Genomic DNA, 19,150 nt, shown 5'->3' with positions numbered 1-19,150 from the left:
TATGCAGAGGTGCTCACATGTAATTTACCCAAACCTCAAAGGCCTCTCAGGCGCAATCTTTAGAAACTCTGCATGCACACATACAAGACAATCTCCATCACAACACATAAAGCCGTATCTCATTGTGTCTTAACTACTAAGGCCATAAGATGCAACACTCCACAACCCAATATGCTGGTCATAGGAGACTTCAATTGTAAGACACACTAATGTCCCTCTTACCAGGATGGATAAGGGGAAGGTTGCAATTAGTTGCCCGTCAGGTGCCAGGATTCATCAGAACAAGCAAGCATTCAGGTCACTTATCCCCAAGTATATTCAGTATGACTCACTCATAGTCCATCTGGGTGTGAATGACCCGAGACATACCTCCTTGGACTATATGAAGAGAGACATGACTGAGCTCTCAATACATGTGTCACAAGCAGATATAAGCCAAGAACTGGGCAGCATTCGACCATCTTCAAGGATGATGGCACAATACCAGCAGAAAATGATCAACTTTAACAACTAGCTTAGCTACTGCTGTCATTCCAAAGGGGTCCAATACTTGTCAGCCTGGGAGGACATAGTTGACAGGCCAAGCTGCTTTGCCAAGGATGGTCTTCGCCTGTCACCTCTAGGCTTTCGGATATTGGCCAAAACGTTTTCCACCCCATAATGCCTTTATTAGGCATTGCCAAGCAAACAAACTTTCCAGCAGAACAAATGGAAGCTCTCCCACCCTGGAGAATGCGGAAGTCTGTGCAGTTAATGAAACATGGTTCAAAGTCATGGAAAGCTGTCCAGCAGTGCATGGCTATAACACCTTTCATATGTTTCAACAACCCATTGAACATTAAAGTGCAAAAGTCAGAGATGTATCCATCTACATAAAGGATAAGCACACCTCAAAGCTGGTCAAACAATATGACATACTTGAGCTACTCCATGTCCAGCTGACCACAGGAAAAATCCATTACCATATTCTTGCTACTCCATGCCCAGCTAACCATAGGAAAAATCCAATACCATATTCTTGCGAACTACAGGTTCCACCATAAACCAGAAACCTCACACATCATACCTGAAATTAATAGAATCACTCAACATCCAGCCCAATACCATATTCATAGGTGATTTTAACAACCCTCCATTAACTGGGAGGCATACATAAACACTAACATGCAGACCCAAAGATTTCTTGAATTTGTAAATTCAAGTTCCCAATTTAACTCTTTCTTTATAGACTCCATACCCAAACATCTTCCTTCACCAATAATTCAGCTTCCCCACATCAATCCCCACATATCCCTTTCTCCTCTGTTAACTCCAGCTCCCAACCTCCTCCATTTTCCATGAACCCATCCCTGTCTCTACTATAAAAAATAAAACTACTTCAAAAACTGAAACCATGTTCTAAGGTCCCTGACGACATACCCTCCTACTTCCTAAAAATAGCAGCAGAAGCCATTGCCCTCCCTATATGCATACTAATAAATAACATCCCTAACTTCCGACTTATCGCTATCTTATCCTCTATTTCTAAACTTCTCGAAAAATGTATCCACCTGCAACCTCTACTCTCTCTCTTAAGAAATAACCTTCTTACTCCTACCCAGCATGGTTTCCGACCCAGCCATAGCACCACCACCACTCTCCTCTCTTTCCTAGAAACAGTTAACAAGGCCCGTGACTCTGGTCACATTGTGTCCACCCTGCTCTTAGACTTTTCTAAGGCCTTTGACACCATCTCTCACAACATTTTCCTTACTAAACTCTCCAAACTAAACCTATCCCACTCTGCCATCAACCGGTTCACCAGTTACCTACCTAACAGGCAACAAGTAGTCAAGTGGAAAAAAGCTATTTCACCTTTCCTTACTCCCACAGGGGTGCCTAAAGGTTCTATTCTAAGACCCCTCCTATTCAATATTTTCATAAATGACTTCTATCTTGCCATCCCTAATGCTAAACTCATCCAATACGCTGATGACTCTACAATAATCTGCTCTGCCACTTCTGCTTCCTCATTAGCAAAATTAACTCAGGATGCCGTTTCTTCTACTGAACAATGGATGCTAGCAAACCACCTGGCACTCAATGCAACCAAGACCAAACTAATAATATTCACCCCTTCTAAACTACCATCCTAAATAAAGACTATCACCAGCCAAAATAACATACCTCTCAAAATAGTCTCCACTGCAAAACTATTAGGAGTCCTCATTGATGACCAACTAAAGTTTGATAACCATCAACAAGTAAACATAAAAAAAACACACAAGAAACCTGGCATGCTCTATCGCCATAGCCGCTAAATCTCTCCTTCCACTAGGATCATTCTTGCTACTACTTACCTCATCCCTTCCCTCTTATATGGTGCAGCTATCCTTACTAATCTACAATCCTCCCTCAAGTCAAAACTCTCCCCCTGCTACTATAAAATTTCTAAATTTGCTACAGGCCACAGATCCTTTACCCATCAATGTACATCCCTACATCAACTGAACTGGCTTGAACTACCCAATTACCTCACCTATGCTCAACTTATCCAAGCACACAAACTTATTTTTAGCCCCTCTCTTTGCCCTTCCCTTACCTCTACCTTCCAAATGCATCTACCAAATAGATGTCTAAGATCCAGCTTCCAAAATCTAATTGAGCTACATATACCTGTCCGTCCACCAGGCAAACATCTTGTATCCTTCTCTGTAGCACGCCACTGGAACTCTCTACCACCACACATCCGTACCACTAGCAATCTCTCTGCTTTCAAAACTTTACTCCACTCCCATCTAAACTCACAATGGGAATGCTCCTGCTCCCACCCTACATAGCTTTCTCAACCATAATTACTCTCCACAAACTAATACATCTGCTATGAGCCTCCTATTGACTTAGAACTCCTAACAATAACTGTTGGAATAATCATATTTAACAAGAATTTAAATTTGTATTTTTAATTCAACCTGTTACTTTGTATCTTCTTGTATTTCTACTTGTATCGTATTTGCCTTATTTGTATGTGTATTTTGTACTTCTCTGGAGCTTTTATCCCCAGGACTCCATTGAAAACGAGCTCCTTGTGGCCCAACGGACCATCCTGGCAAACAAACTGAAAATAAATAAATAAGGTGACCTAGAACAGCTAGTCTGCACTTCCACTAGGAAAACAAATATCCTAGATCTGGTATTCACAAACATGGGATAGTACTGTACCTCCTCCCAACTGTGAAGTCCTCAAGAGTAATCTCAGATCACAAAATGATCTCCCTTGAAATAAAGGTAAAACTTGTCTCCCTACCTACCCCCAAAAACTTTAACAACTTTTCTAAGGTAAATTACCTCCTATTAAGGGACATTACAGCTAGTTTCCAAGTTCCCCCAAATCCAGAAAACACAGAAACCTATGCAGAGGTGTACACAAAAGCCCTTTGCGATGATATAAACAAACGCATAGAAATGGCAGTCGTTGACTGAAGTAAACCTAGGTCAAACCACATAAATAAGTCACACTGGAGGACACCTTGGTATTAGTAGATTGTACAACAAAAGAGAGAAAATCCTGTTGAGAAGTAAGAGGGAATGTGCACAAGAGAGCATAAAGTCCCTCGTTAGTCTAAATAAGCAACTAGTCATGTCTCTGAAAGCTAAGGAAAACCATAAGGCACTTTTTAGTTATGTCTGCAGTCTTAAGGGCAACAACCTGACAATGTGTGGAATTAGTTGTTGATAGCATCACCTATACTCGGCAAGAAAATATAGCAAATCTGCTGGCTGACAAATTCAGCTCAAATTTCACCTACCCATCAGCCCCAGCACTTCCACAAGAAATACCCTCCACCACTCCGCTGCCAATTATCAACAAAGAACATGTTGCCACTGCACTCTCCAATGCTTAAAAACACAGCTTCAATGGGGTCTGACGACATACCAAGTTGCCTCAAACAGCTTAAATCAGGACTTATCAGGCGCATTAGGATCTCTATTTAACCACAGCCTCTGGACTGGCTTTGACCCAATAACAGTGGAGGACAGCAGCAGTCATCACTCTGCATAAAGGGGCACCACCTACCAATTCAGGAAATTATAGACCAATAAGTTTGACTAGTCTTATATGCAAGTCCATGGAAAGAATAATCATGTACCTGAAAAAATAATGAAATTAGAAACCTTCAAACACTGGACCCGACCCAATTCTGCTTTTAAGGGCAGGTCATGCCCAGTGAATCTGGCGGATTTCTCTGAGAAAGTCACTAAGGCCATGGATGACAGTAAAACAGCACATACTACCTACCTCGATCTGGCCAAGGTATTTGACACAATTGCCCATTCAGGTACTATAAATAAACTCACAAAACTGGTCATAAATCCCTATGTTACTAGATGGGTTGTGAGGGTGGCCTAATGGTTAAGGTGTTTGCCTTAGAAACACAAAGTGCAGGATTTGAGTCTCTTCAAAGGGATAATTGGCTAGGCTTAAAATAACTTGCAAGGGCAGTTAGCCTAGTACTCATCTATGAACCTATGAACCTATGGATAGACAATTGGTTCATAGACGGGACATATTAGGTTAAAGAGGGTGAATTCAAATTCAGTAAGAGGCCCATTACTAGTGATGTGCCACAGGTCTCAGAGCAGGGTCCACTCCTGTTTGGAATATCCTACTCTGAAGTCAAGGCTAATGTGGAAGGGTTCTGAATGACAAAGTCTGTCGACAACTGCAAGATAGGGGCAAATCAGTGAATCCCCCAATGATGTAGATATTCTTCAGGAGGGTCTAGATCAGACAAATGATTGGTCCCAGAACCATGGCCTAAAACTAAATGTGAAAAAATGCACCGTCATACCCTTTTGGGAAGTCAAACAGACCTGCAAATTACATCATCAATAGCACACTGCAGTAGATGACTCACAGGTGAGAGATCTAGGTACACAGGTCAACAGTAGCCTGAACTTTGACTGCCATGTGCCCACAGTGGTGAGGAAATCTTTCCATGTTGCACAACTTATAAGTAAAGGCATGGCATCCAGATCCAAGGAAATTATAGTCCCACTGTAATCGGCCCTCAGACTAATAATAAAGCACAATGCACCATTTTGCATGTACTTGACTAGGCACATACAACAACTAGAGTGACCTCATAAGTTCCTCACAAAAGAAAGTGCAGGGTGTAAACAAGTCGGATAGACTAAAAGCCCTATCCCTTTACTGTGTCTCCTACCAACTATAAAGGGGTGACCTACAAGGCACACATAAATCCAGCCCTGATGGAGCTGCAACACATCCACAAGTCAAACAGCACAGGGGCCAAGTGATCAAGGGATCTACATTTAGTCAGCAACTCAAACAAAACCTGCTGGAGAGACAATGTGCGTCTCAGAGACTGCCCCTTTTTGGAAAAGACTTCCTATTTACATTAAGAAGAGCCTTTCCCTGCCCCTCTTCAAAGCAATTTGGCTCAACAGATGGGTAATTGCAAATTTACACCTGATGAAGTGCCTATGGCTCTTATGGACAAGTGAAATCTGTAAGATACTCAAGGCATAGGCACAAATCCATGCCATCTTCTTGACCCTAGTGGCCATATATTGAGTAAAATTGGGTTGTATTGGCTAGGCATGTAAGGGCTCTTAAGCCATTAGCCTAGTAATTTCCTATGAACCTACAACTGCTTTGGAGCAGGAGGAGAGAAGCGGAGACTTGGATTTAGGGATATTTGCTGTCCACACCAAGTGATCTTTCTTTTCACAACCACAAAACTGGGATTTGAAAAGATAATGGATGTTGGTGCTGGGGCCACAGGAGACTTCACCACTGTATCTTTCTCATGTGGAGTCTTGCCAGGAGTATCATGAGAATCATAGACGCCATGAGAATAAAAATCCTGATGTATTCCCTCACAGTAACCGAAGTCAGAGTTGAAAACCTTAGAAATAGACCTAGGTAAAGATCTATTTTTTTTTCTGTGGTAGAAAAGCTCTTTCAACTCAGGTGTCTAGTCCCAGGAACGCAATCTTGTGTGAAGGAATTAAAGATTTTTGAAGGTTCTCTTGGAATTCCAGCTTGTATAAGAGATCCTGCATCCAAAACATCCTTGAATAAAAAAGTTCCCTAACTGGGGAAGAAGGAACTGGCTCTATAACTCCCTGAGACATCTGTTGAAGAACAGGGGGAAATTTTGATAGAGGACAATTACCCCCTGGAAAGGAGGAGTTTCCTCCCAGTGCCATCTATTAACACTGATGAATGATCTTCTGAACAAATTTGTCTAAAATTATCTGTTGCCACAGAGAAAAGTGGATAATCACACTTTCATGCCAGTGTGTGTGTGTGTGTGGGGGGGGGATCCCTTAAATAGTCATTCCAACTTGGACTGTCCTTGGTTTGGGGGCTGTATTCTTTTAGAAACCCCTCTCCTTGCCATTTATTTTTAAACATCTGTTTACCACCATTTCACAAAGACTTCTTATTCTGTTTCTTGCCAAAAACTGGATGAAGGGTTACAGAATCTCATAGAAAATTTGGAAAAGGAGGGACAGAAAAACCTTATATTCAATGGATCAGCTTACCACTCTCACCACACTTTCTGATCACTTCTGCAGTAGAGGTATCGAAAACTAAATGTCTGTCCAGAGGAGAATTTGAAATTTCAGTTTTCACAGCATCTGGGAGGTTCTGAGAACATAGCCAGGCAAACCTCCTCAAAACAGTACCAGAGGCTATAGCGCCGAAAGAAGTACGAGTCAGACACACACTTTATACAATGAATTATGACCTTTAAAATGGAAGAAATTAAACCATTTAAAGCAGATTTTTCCTCACAAGAAGAAACTGCAGGCAAAACATTCCTCATGCTTTCACAATTAGCCAAAATAAACTTTAACATGTGAGCCTGACCATTCAAAAGTCTGATAATTAAAGTTGCAAAAGCATATACGTTTTACCATACTTAGCAATTACTTTCCTATCCTTGTCAGAAAGTGTAGGATTGGAATTAATGTCTAACAGCAGTAGGATTAACTAAAGTTATAGCTGCTGGGTCAGGTTTGGGATGAGTGTACAAAAAATGTAAAAGACTGAGAATGTTATACAATCTATCAGCCTTTTTTTGGGGCAGCAGACTGACTGCCAGGAACATTGCAGGTAGTGGTACACATCCTCCAAAGCTTTCTGCACAGGAGGAATGGGTGAAGGTACTGAAAATTCCTTCTGTAAAAGATCACACTAATTTCTGACGGACTGAGTGTCAGAGAATGAGACCCCCTGAAAAAAAAAAAAAAAAAAAAAAACCTGAGCCAAATCTAGTAAACTACTTTCAATGGAAATTTAAGAAGGAGAAGACACATGCTTAGATGTTTCCTATTGACAGGAAAAAATGGGACCAGCAGTGTTGTAAATGGCAGCTGCAGCTTCCACAGAGATGGGCACAAAATTCTACCAGAATAGACAACAGTGGCTCTTCCTTGCCCACTGAGGGGACCCCAACAGCTACAGAGGATGTGGCTAAATTAAATCTGGGTAAACAGTTGCTACGCCACAGGGATCTGGGATAAGATGACTAGTTTGTGGAACCAGCTTTGGCCGCAGCAGAGTCACCCACCTGCAACTGCAGCAAACTTCTAGCCTGTTGTGGTGACAAAATGCTATTTGCTTAATTTTTTTTTCATTTTGTGCGTGGAAGAAGGACCACCCGTGGGACCGGCAGTCTGTTCTATGGTCAAGTCAAAAATGGTGACTCTTTCCTGGGGAAGACAAGCAGCAAATGCCAGTAAACATTTCCAGTCTATAAAAGTTACTTTTTGACAGTACACACAGTAAAAAGTACTTTAAAACACTATGCAAAAGAAGTAAAATGAACAATTTCTCCACAGAAAAAATGTTTTCACTTTTAAACTGACAGGAAAAACAAACACGCCTTTTAAAAGTATGTTACAGTCTTATGACAGTCAGTTAAAAAACAACACTTTTTCAGAGAAGTTATTTTAAAGCTAAGTGATAAAACAGCAACACAAATAAGAAAATGAAAGTTTTTTTTCCCTCCAAAAGTGAAATTATCTGCCCAGCTATGCTGCCAATGATAATCGAAAGCCTCAGAGGAGCATACACATTTGGTGGCAGTAAAGGTATCGCATCCAAACTTGTCTTTTAGTCAGCTCAGCTCAAGCTGCCTTACAGTTTGGGCCTGTGGATGGAAGGTGATCTTAAGCTTTGGAAGCTGGCTGGTTGTTATATCCTTGGGAAGATATAACTTATTTAGCTAAGGCTACTGCAGCAGTGATCAATATAATGAACATCCAAAGTTGCCTGGGCCAGAAAGGAGTCATCAAATGATCTTGAGGAATTCCTTCTGAATCTTCAGAAGTATCTTGGATATTAATGGAAAAGCATACAGGAATACTCCTGTCTAAGGAAAAGAAAAAGCATCTGTTTTCCGGCCTTCTTGCATGGAGTTCTGGAGAATAATCTTGCCAGCTGATTGTTCAGAGAAGAGGCAAAAAGGTCTACTAGAGGAACTCCCCACAGATGGATCAAATCTTGCAGGACCCTCTGATCTAGCTTCCATTCATGAAGATCTGCCTTTGCCCTGCTCAGCTTGTCTTTCACACAATTTTACTCTGACAGAATGTCGGATGCCTGTCGAGTGAGACTGTGCTTGGTGTCCTACACACCTTGCACTTTTATCTTGTTTGAAACTGCTCCACAAGCAAAGACCAAGGTCTCCGTGGTGACTGGCTGATTTGAAATGGTGAGGGAGAAGGGGAGACCTGGATTTAGGGATATCAGTTGTCTCTGCCAAGTGATTTTCCTTCTGAAAACCCTAGCACAAAGATGAAAAGACACGGTGCATCGGTGTTGGCATCAGAGAGACTTCAGATACTACTGTATCTTTCTCATATGAAGTCTTGCCAAGGGTATTATTAGAATCATAATGAAGTCTTGCTAAGGGTATCATTAGAATCATAAAAGTTGTGAGACCCCAAATCCTGAGGTATTCCCCACACAGTGACTTAAATCTGAGTAGAAAACCTTAGAAATAGATCTAGATAAAGATCTAATTTTTTTCTTGTGGAAGAAAAAGCTCTTTGAACTGTAGTTTCTAGTTGACATCCCAGAAACACAATCCTGTGAGAAAGAGTCATGAAATATTTCTGAATGCTCTCTTGTTATCCCAGCTTGTGTAAGAGATCTCAGACCCAATAGAGGTATTCCTGACACTTTGAAAAACACTCTGCAAAGATAAACCAGTTGTCCAAAGATGGAGAAATATGGATACTCTGTAATCTGCAATGAGCTATAACTGGAACTAGACACTTTGTGAACACTCTTGGTACAGTGGGATAGGCCAAAGGAAAAGGCAGAGAACTCTGATAATGGGATCCAGACACACAATTTTAAGAAACACCTAAAGTCTACATAAATAGGAATTTGATCATAAGCATCTTTTAAATCTAATTTTATAAGGACACTTGAATGAGGAAGAAGAGATAGGTTGCAAAGTGACATAATTTTGAATTTGGGTCCTATCACAAAACAGATTATGAAAGAAAGATCCAGAACTGGTCTCCAAGCATTTTCTTTCTTTGGCACTAAAAACATCCATGAATAAAAAACCCTTTCCCACCTAGGAAGTTGGAACTAGTTTTCTTTCTCTCTCTCTCTCTATCTGGAACAGCATAGGATGAAGGACAGGAGGAAGCAAGAGAGTCTGGTTTGGAGAATAAGGAATTACCCCCTGGAAAGGAGGAATTTCCTCCTAGTGCCATCTGTAACCTTGATGAATGATCTTCAGAATCTGGCTGTCTGAAACTATTTGTTACCAAAGAGAATAGTGGGGATTCAGATTTTTTGGAAGGGAAATGAGGCTACCAGCATGGGTAGGGGGACAAAGGAACTTAAACAGTCACTCTGATTTGTTGGACTGTCCTTCATTTTGGCAGGTTCCAGAATTATGTTTAGAACCACCTTACCATTTATTCACAAACTTCTGTTTACCTGCATTTTGTTGACTGTTTATTTTGTTTCTTGCCAAAACAGTATGAGGGGTTAGAGAATTCCTTAGAAATTTTTTTGAAAAGGAGGGCTAAAAAGTCTTAAAGAGAGATTCCCCTTGTATCAGCATACCCCTGTCATCATACCTTTCGATCACCTCTGTGGCAGACAGGAAAAAAAAATAAATCTCTAGCCAAAGAAGAATTTAAAATCTCATTTTTATCATCATCTGGGAGGATCTAAGAATGCAGCCAGGCAAACCTCCTCTAAGCAGTACCAGTGTCTGTAGCTCTAGAAGTTGTTCAACTGAGCCATACACACACTATAAAATGAGTAGTGACTTATACAATAGAAGTAATTAAAGTATTTAAAGCAGACGTTTCCTCAAAAGAAGAAAATGCAGATCAAACATTCCTCATACTTTTACAATTAATCAGAACAAGCTTTAAAACACTTATTAGGAATAAATATATTAGAGGGTCAGCCCAGGTTGGAAGGTTTAGAGACAAAGCCAGAGAGGCAAGATTACGTTGGTTTGGACATGTGCTGAGGAGGGATGCTGAGTATATTGGGAAAAAGATGCTAAGGATGAAGCTACCAGGTAACAGGAAAAGAGGAAAGCCTAAGATAAGGTTTATGGATGTGGTGAGAGAGGACATGCAGGTGGATGGTGTGGCAGAGCAAGATGCAGAAGACAGGAAGAAATGGAAACAGATGATCTGCTGTGGCGACCCCTAATGGGAACAGCCGAAAGAAGATGATGATCAATAATCTTCACATCCTTATCAGAAAGAGTAGGATTAAAATTAGCTAAATATTTAGCAGCAGTAGGATGAACTAAAGTTACAGCAGCCAGGTCAGGTTTGGAAAGAGTGCACAAAAACGTAAAAGCCTGAAGAACTTGATACATTCTATCTGTCATTTTAGGGGCAGCTGGCTGACTACAATGAAAATTGCAGTCAGTAACACGCACATCCTCCTAAGCTGACAGTACTGGAGAAATGAGTGAAGGTTCTGGAAATTCCTTCTGCAACAGCTCATGGTATACTCTAAAGAACTGAGCAATCTCAGTGTTCTCCCACTGAAAACAATGACAAATTCTGGAAATGGTCTCAGAGTAAAAAAACCCACAGAGAGATTCAGAAAATGAAGGACCTGCTGGAAAGATAGGTATGTATCCCAGAGACTACTCAGTCTATGGAACAGGCTCCCCATCCATGTGAACAGAGTTCCTCCATAACCAATTCAGGTGCAACTTGGACAATTGGATGGCAAACCAGAAATTCATCCCTGGTTTGGCACCTATGTCTCTAATGGACAGAAGTGACCTGTAAATGGTTCATCTCCCAGGCCCACGCTTACACTTATCAGGGATATCAGAACTCGTCAGGGATTTGGGATGCATGGCTAGGCTTAAAAAGGCCCTTGTGGTCATTAGTTTAGTAAACACCTATGAACCCATGAGCTCACCTTTGATTTGAATCAAAAATCGGAGAAGAAAACTCTGTCCCTTCATCTTCCTGTCCATATTCAGAATCTTGAATCCCTTCAGGAAAAGAAGTATCCCACTTTCTTGTATCAGAAACTACTTTAAAAGAAGGATCGACTGCATGACCGAGTAAACTACTCCTGCCTATTGAACTTCAGGAAGTAAATACATGGTAGATTTCCATTTCTTTTTGACAGTTAAAACGGAGCAAATAATGTTACTAATTGCAGCAGCAGCTTCCTCGGGGATGGGCACAACATTCTGACAAAAAAGGGAAAACCTTTTCTATTCCTTCTCACAGGACCAACAAGAATGTTTCAATTGCCCAGTGAGGGGACCCCAACAGCCAGAGAGGATATGGCTAAACCCTGGTCCATAGTGGCTGTAGGTGCTACACCAGAGGGATCCAGCCTAAAAGATGAGTGGTCTGAGGTACAATTAATGACTACAGAAGAGTCACCCACCTGCAGCTAAGGCAAATTGGTAGCTTGCTGTAGTGGCAAAAGCTATTTGCTTTGACTTTTTTCTTTTTGTAGCTGGAAGAAGGACTGACCATGGGACAGACAGTTTGTTCCATGGTCAAGCCAAAAATCATGCCTCTTTCCTAGGGAAAACAAGCAGCCAAAAGTATTTAAAAGTCACTTTTTCCAAATATAAACACAGTAAAAAGCACTTTAAAATACTTTGCCGGCCTCAGAAAGTAAAATAAACAATTTCTCCACAGAAAAAAAATGTTTTTCAATTACTTTAAACAATTTTTAAACTTACAGGAAAATAACTCAGTGTGCTCATTTACAAAACAGTCTCGTGACAGTCCATTAAAACACAAACTTCTAGCCTTACAATATCATTCCTGAACATGAAAGTGTTATTAAATAAACACTTTTTTTTAAATGGAATGTTTTTCCTCCCGGCAAAGGAACACAAGCCAACCTTTGATCCTCGAAAGCCTTAGAGGAAAGTATTCTTCAGTGGCAGGAAAGCAGTGAAGGGCTTGCTGCCCGAACCTGTCTTTTAGTTACCTCAACTTAAGGTGACAGATGGTTTGGGAGCAAGAAAGGCACCTAGAAGCTTTAGAAGCTAGCTGGCTGTTATATCCTATGCAGGATATAACCCACATAGCTAAGGCTACTGCGGCAGTGATCAATAGGATGAACATGTCCTACACCTTAAGTGTTTGCTTCTCCCACACCTGTAACAGTCCCTGAAGACACGTCTAACCCGCGGTCCACAGTGCCTATTACAGCTACACCAGAGGGAGTCGAGGCAATATGTAAGTGGTCTTTGGCCACTCCAGAATCACTGACCATAGGTTGAGGCAATAACTTTTTTTTTTTTTCAGTTATAAAGTGGAGTGAAAGAAGCCAGACCAGAAATAATTCCCACGCTGTAGCCACAGAATAAAAATGATTGCCAGTACATTAATCTCAGTAACACCAGGAGAAGTTAAGTATTCACTAGCAAACACAAAGCACACTTTCCTTCCCCGAACTAATAAACACAAGTAGTACAGTGCACTGTGTCACCATACCATAAAACTTTTACTCGGAAATTTCACAGAACATGTATTACCTCGGAAATGAGAAAATATTTTGATTCTGTTAAAAAACAGTAACAGGTGGGAAAAAACATACATTCTGAGTATAAAAGCACAGCCCAAATACTTAATATCATTATAAAGCCATAACTTTCCACACAAAATTGAAATAAGCCGAATAAACACAGCAGAATCACATTCAATCCCCGACAGACATTTCTGGCAGGACGTACATTTCTCACATGCTGAAAATCCACAGATCCCACATCCTTCCTTATCACTATCAAGACCTCTCAATGTTGACTCCCAGCTTCTGACTTTCTCAAAGAATTTAGCCACCTGCCTAGTACCTCAACCTCTACTTCTCCCCCAAATCACACAGCCCCAATCCTTTTATCCCCATTTTCTATTTTAAGAAAATTACTCACAAAGACCATCAGCCCCTACTAGAAAACATGCCTTGTATGCACCCCCTAGAGCAACCTACTTTCTTGGTTTATATCACTCTGCAAAGACTTCCTTACCACACCACTTCTCCATTTTTGTAACCAGGACACATCACCTAATTCCCACCTCACCTGCACTGCTTTTACTTTGGCCCTCTGTTCTCACCTGCTGCTTCCCTGTAATATTTGCTACTAAAATTAATTTGTATTTGTTTTTTTAGTCTATTATACTATTTACATATTGTTTCAACTATCTATGGGATTCTCTACCCTTTGTGATTAGTCCATGTTTATGTACTTGTAGTGTTTACTTCACAGGGGGGTTGTGCCCGCAAATGGTCTATTGTGATCATACTACTACGATAAACAAATAAATAAATAAATCAACCAACCATTAACACAAAGCACACATATACACTTACACTTGAAATAATCTATGTTTGACTTACTACATTTTTCTTGCATGTTAACCTACAGAAAATGCATACGTTAGGAGGTATTCAGAAACACACACTGTACCGTTTCCTTCTGTATGTAGCAGGACTGCTGAGTCATTAAACAGTGCAGTACAGTGATTCAAAGTCAGCTCCTATTGCTCAGTTTAGGAGCAAAACATTGAGAACTAAACACGGTGACTGGCAGCAGAAGTTTGTTAGTACCACAGCAGGTATACACCGAGCACAACAGCAAAGCACTATCAGTGCTTTGGAGCTAACTTTCCTGAACACCCCACAGTTTCATTATTATTAGTCTCCATTAAACATGATCCCACATAAAAAGAACATTAAACAGTTAATGTTCAAAGAAGACATAATGGCAAATTCCTGCATTCCCCCTCCACATGACACAGGACCAGTAAGTTAAATTTATTATTTCATTAATTGTTAAAATTTGACAATATGGTTTGTTGCTATACTTGGACTATACAAAGCCTATATCTTGCAAGTTAACTATTCAGCACTCAACTGCCTATTGCAATGCAATCCTTTTGCTTTTATTTCTTAACTCCTACAAGCAAATGTAAAATGAAAAAATGTTAATTATATTTTGTAATTTACAACTATACATCTTATACAAAATATGCTGTTCAATTCTTAAGGATTTCAAACCCTAATAATTTAAGCAAGACAAAGATCATTTAAAGAGTTGGCAAACATTATAGAGCTCAGAGGTTCATTAATTCGAGTCACAACTTTCCAGGTTCGCACCTAATGAGACTGCTCACTCAAGTGCCAATCTATTTAATATTCTTAAAATGCAGTAAAAATGAGAGGCCTTTTATTCTGCTGGGTGCTCCCATAATTCTAAATGTTTAATGTTGATAATTACGATGGAGTCTCCAATCATAACCAAATTACTTGTTGGAGACACAGATGCCAAGAAATTCACCTCAACAACGAAGTGCAACATGTGAACCTTGGCATCCATGTCGAGAACACCTTAATAATGGTTATTTATTTAACATTTGTTGACTGGGAAAGTTTGACTAGGACAGAGCCTATTTTCAGCGCAGGCCCAGGGAGAAATGCTCCAGACACATGCGTTTGGAATGATTGGTTATGACAGGTGAGACACAATCACATCTGTGGCGTTTAGAGCTTTCTGCTCCATATACTATTAGTTACAGAAAAAAAGGAAAACAAAAAAAGTGTAGCACTGTGTCACATACATCTGCACACAATAAAACTCAACAAAGAAGATGAAGGGCACCAGCAAACCACAGTCACATGGAAGGTCTTTAATGAGTAATCCACAGATTAAGCATTCTTGTCAATACTAGGACTTCGTCAGATCTTGCACATGACTGCGGATCACTGGCGTCCTTAGTTTGCAATGTTTACTTTAGCACTGTCAGACAGCAGGCAGAAACACTGACTCCATACAGCAAGTGGTACTTCACTTAGCCGACAGGTACAAGCACAGAGCAAATGATGCTGGAACCAGTCTTGGACTACCCTACACAAACACTCCATCAAAACTGCAAGGAACAGCACAATGTACTGTAAAAGATCTGAACCTGGATTTTAGCAATGCAATTAGCCAAAATCCAGAGCTGTATGACAGTGAAGCATAAAGAAGCGTTTGTTCACACATTCCAGAGTCTCATTAACCCTAGCTATAGAGCAATGTCTTCTGTGAGTCTTCAGTTCGTCTAAGTAATAGAAAAGAGCTAACAGGTGGGAAGAAAGCCATCTATGACACTCTCCTCCTGATGTACATTCTCCATTCAACTAATGAAAGCACTACATCTGAGAATCAAGAAGCAGCAATCATGGGTAGAGTTAAATTCTATTAACTATCAGTGCACCCTACTAAAACTAAAATATAATACCGCAAGCTACTTTAGTCTTATTAAACATGGAGCAATAGTACTGGAAGCAAACACATTCACTGCTAAGGCACACACAAAATATTCATCACCTGTTCTCTAGGAGTCATACCTTACCTGGTTAAATTCAGATCTTGCTGCCTACTTGGCTTCAAATGAACTACCGGGGATAAGCTAAAGACAATGACAACACTCAAACAAAACTTCTCAGAAATTGTGACAAGAAGCCTCCTTCAAACAAACAAGAAGATACTGGACCCTGACTATTTTAGGATGCAGTCAGTCCATGAACTATAATCACCTTGGCAATACAATTTCAACAGTGTAAAACAAGTCAGCCCCATGACAAATTTATGGATGTCCATCCAATCGTTATGGTCTGCCTTGAAGGACGCAATTATCACTTAGTTTTATATATGAAACACAAGATTATTCCAACATAAGGTAAAATGCTGAATAATTAATCTGTCCATCCACAGTGACTTATTTGTTGACTTACATTTGAGTCTTTAATCCAAATGTTTGTTGAGCCATTTGTTTTGTGGAGGTATAAGAGATCAGGGAGGGTAGGGTCCTTAACATCATGAAATGCTAGATGTTTAAGTCACTGTAAAGGAATCTATAACAGACAGACTATAAAGATAAGAGTATAAAGATAGAGCTTCAAGACTGTCTTGGTAGTTGAAGGGACTTTAGTCTGGCGATCTTTTTAGTTAGGAACATTAGGGTCTTTCTAGATGCTTGATGTATTTGGACAGAAACACAATAAAGGGGCATTATACTCTTATAATTATTCTGATCAGGGCAGAATATACAGAAATTATTTTTTTAACCTGGATGATATATCTTTATAGTTATTAATTGAACTAAATGGAAGAATTATCTGACGACTAAGTGGTGGTTCACCTAGGAAGGTGCCAAGATCTCTGATGACTATCAGTCTAGAGTGGGGTGTTACTTATACTGTAAGCTACTGTCGAGATATGTTTATCAAAGGTGACAACACAAACAACACTTAGCTTTGTCTTTAATTTAAGTCGGTTTCTAATAAAGTACAGTTGTGTACACTTACCATAAATGCAGATATTTGAGTGTATTCACTATTGCAGTCATCACTTGTGGGTTATCCCTGCTGGGTAGCCCTCGGCCAGCCCGAATAGCAGAGTAAAGGATTTCCCTCCTGCGTTGGCTGTCTGCAGTGTGAGGCTGATGTCAGGTCGTCAGGGCTATAAAATGAGGCAGCCGATACCATTACATCAGTTTTTTCTTGCCCCCAATAGGTATGAGCCCCCAAAAAGAGAAACAAGGGGGATGATGGGAGGGAAACAGGGCTTCAACAGTAAATACACTCGAACATCTACATTTATGTTAAGTGTACACAACTGTACTATGTTCTTCGTGTTTCACTATTGCAGTCATCACTTGTGGGAAGATCCCAAAGCTGAGAAACAGGGTGGAGGAAGGACGATAAGAGCTTAAAGCAAGCACCCATTCAAGGGGATGCCAGCATACCCTGCAGGATTGCAGATGCAAAGCCTGCCATTGTTTTGGAGAGGGTAGCCAGCTGGTATTTGGCGAAGGTGTGGATTGATGTCAGGGTAGCAGCTTCCAAAATATCCTTGGTAGGAAGGCTGTAGAAGTAGAGGCTGCCCTTGTGGAATGTGACCTGATTGCTTTGGGGGGACTCTTTCCATGATAGGAATAGCAGAAATTGATACAATGTGAAATCCATTTAGAAATGGCCTGTTTGGATATGGGTTCCCCTCTGGCCCAAGAGGAGAAGAGACCAGTAGCTGGTCAGTTTTCCTGACTGACTTTGTCCTATCCAGGTAATATCTCAACTGCCTGTGCACATCTATGGTATGCAAAATTATTTCCTCTTTATTACGGGGGTTGGGAAAGAGGGTAGGTAGATGGATGGCCTGGTTAGGGTAACATCCGAGACCACCTTAGGCATAAAGGAGGGATTGGTCCTAAGAGACACCCTGTCAGCATGGAAAATGATGAAGGGCTCAGTGGCCATAAGGGCCTGAACTCAGAAACTCTCCTGGCTGAGGTGATGGCCAGCAGGAAGGCAGTTTCCCAAGAAAGGTACTTCAGGTCTGCTGAAGCAATTGGCTCAAAGGGAGGCAAAGTCAGTTTTTCCAGGACAAAGTTGACATTCCATGGAGGAGCAGGTGGCCTAGGTGGTCTGATGTGGGCCACCCCCTCTAAGGAACTGTTTTAACAGATGTTGAGGAAAATGGGCTGATCGAACATGGGCAGAGATAGCCAAGGCATGTGTTTTGATGGAGGAGTATGACTATCCTTTTTCTAGGACCTCTGCCAGGTAGTCCAGAATCAATGCCAGACTGGCCTGGGTGAGCTGATGTCTTTGCTATGGCACCAGATGAAAAAACTTTTCTATTTGGCAGAGTAGGACTTTCTGGTGCTGGGCTTTCTGGCCTCCTTGATAATGTTTAAAACCTGCCTGCTGAAGGTTGTGGCATCATCCACCTTTGTGGAATCAGCCATACAGACAGCCTGAGTATGGGGGTGGGGGGGTGGGGGTTTGGATGCAATACCTTCCCTTTCTCTTGAGTTAGAATGTTTGTTGTTAATGGCAGATCCATGGGGGTTTCTTTGGCCAAACTGAGGAGCAAGTGATGTCTGTGCTGTCTGGGCCAGTGTGGAACAATGAGAATAGCCTTTGGGCCTTTCTCTCTGATTTTGAGAAGTACCCTGGGAATCAGGGGCAGGGTAGGGGATGCGTACACAAACAGGTTGCCCAAGGGGAAGGAGAGGGGGGTCCACCTTCCAGGCTTCTGGATGGAACCCTCTGGAGTAGAACTTGGTTAGCTGGCAGTTGTCTGAGGTTGCAAAGAGGTCTATGTCCAGGTTCCCCCAGGTTTTGCTGATGTTGAGAAAGGTCTGCCTGTGCAGCTGCCACTCATGGGGATCGACAAGGCTTCTGCTTAACTGTTCTGCCAGGGTGTTCTGTTTCTCTGTGATGTACTGAGCAATCAGATGCAGTCCCAGAGTTGAGGCTAACTGCCGGATTTGCATAGCTAATCGACACAGGAGGTAGGAATGAGTACCCCCTGCTTGCTGATGTACCACATTACTGTTGTGTTGTCTGTCTTCATTAAAAGCACTCCTGGTCTCAGGTGATCATTGAAAGCTTGGATAGCCCTGTGAACTGCCAGCATTTCTTTTAGGTTGATATGTATGCCCTGAACCTCCTGTTCCCAAATTCCCTGGATGCATATACTTCTGTGATGTACCCCCCCAGGCTGTGACTGAAGAGTCTGTGGTGATGGTTTGGCCCTGTGGGAGAGTGATAAAAGGTAGACCTTTGTTCTGGGTACATGCTTCTGCCCACCATAAGAGCTCT

The sequence above is a fragment of the Protopterus annectens genome, chromosome 1.part2, assembly GCF_019279795.1.
Source record: "Protopterus annectens isolate FY-2018-M chromosome 1.part2, PAN1.0, whole genome shotgun sequence".
In the NCBI taxonomy this organism is placed as follows: domain Eukaryota; kingdom Metazoa; phylum Chordata; order Ceratodontiformes; family Protopteridae; genus Protopterus; species Protopterus annectens.
The sequence above is the reverse complement of the archived record's forward strand: the minus strand, read 5'-3'. Positions refer to the sequence as shown.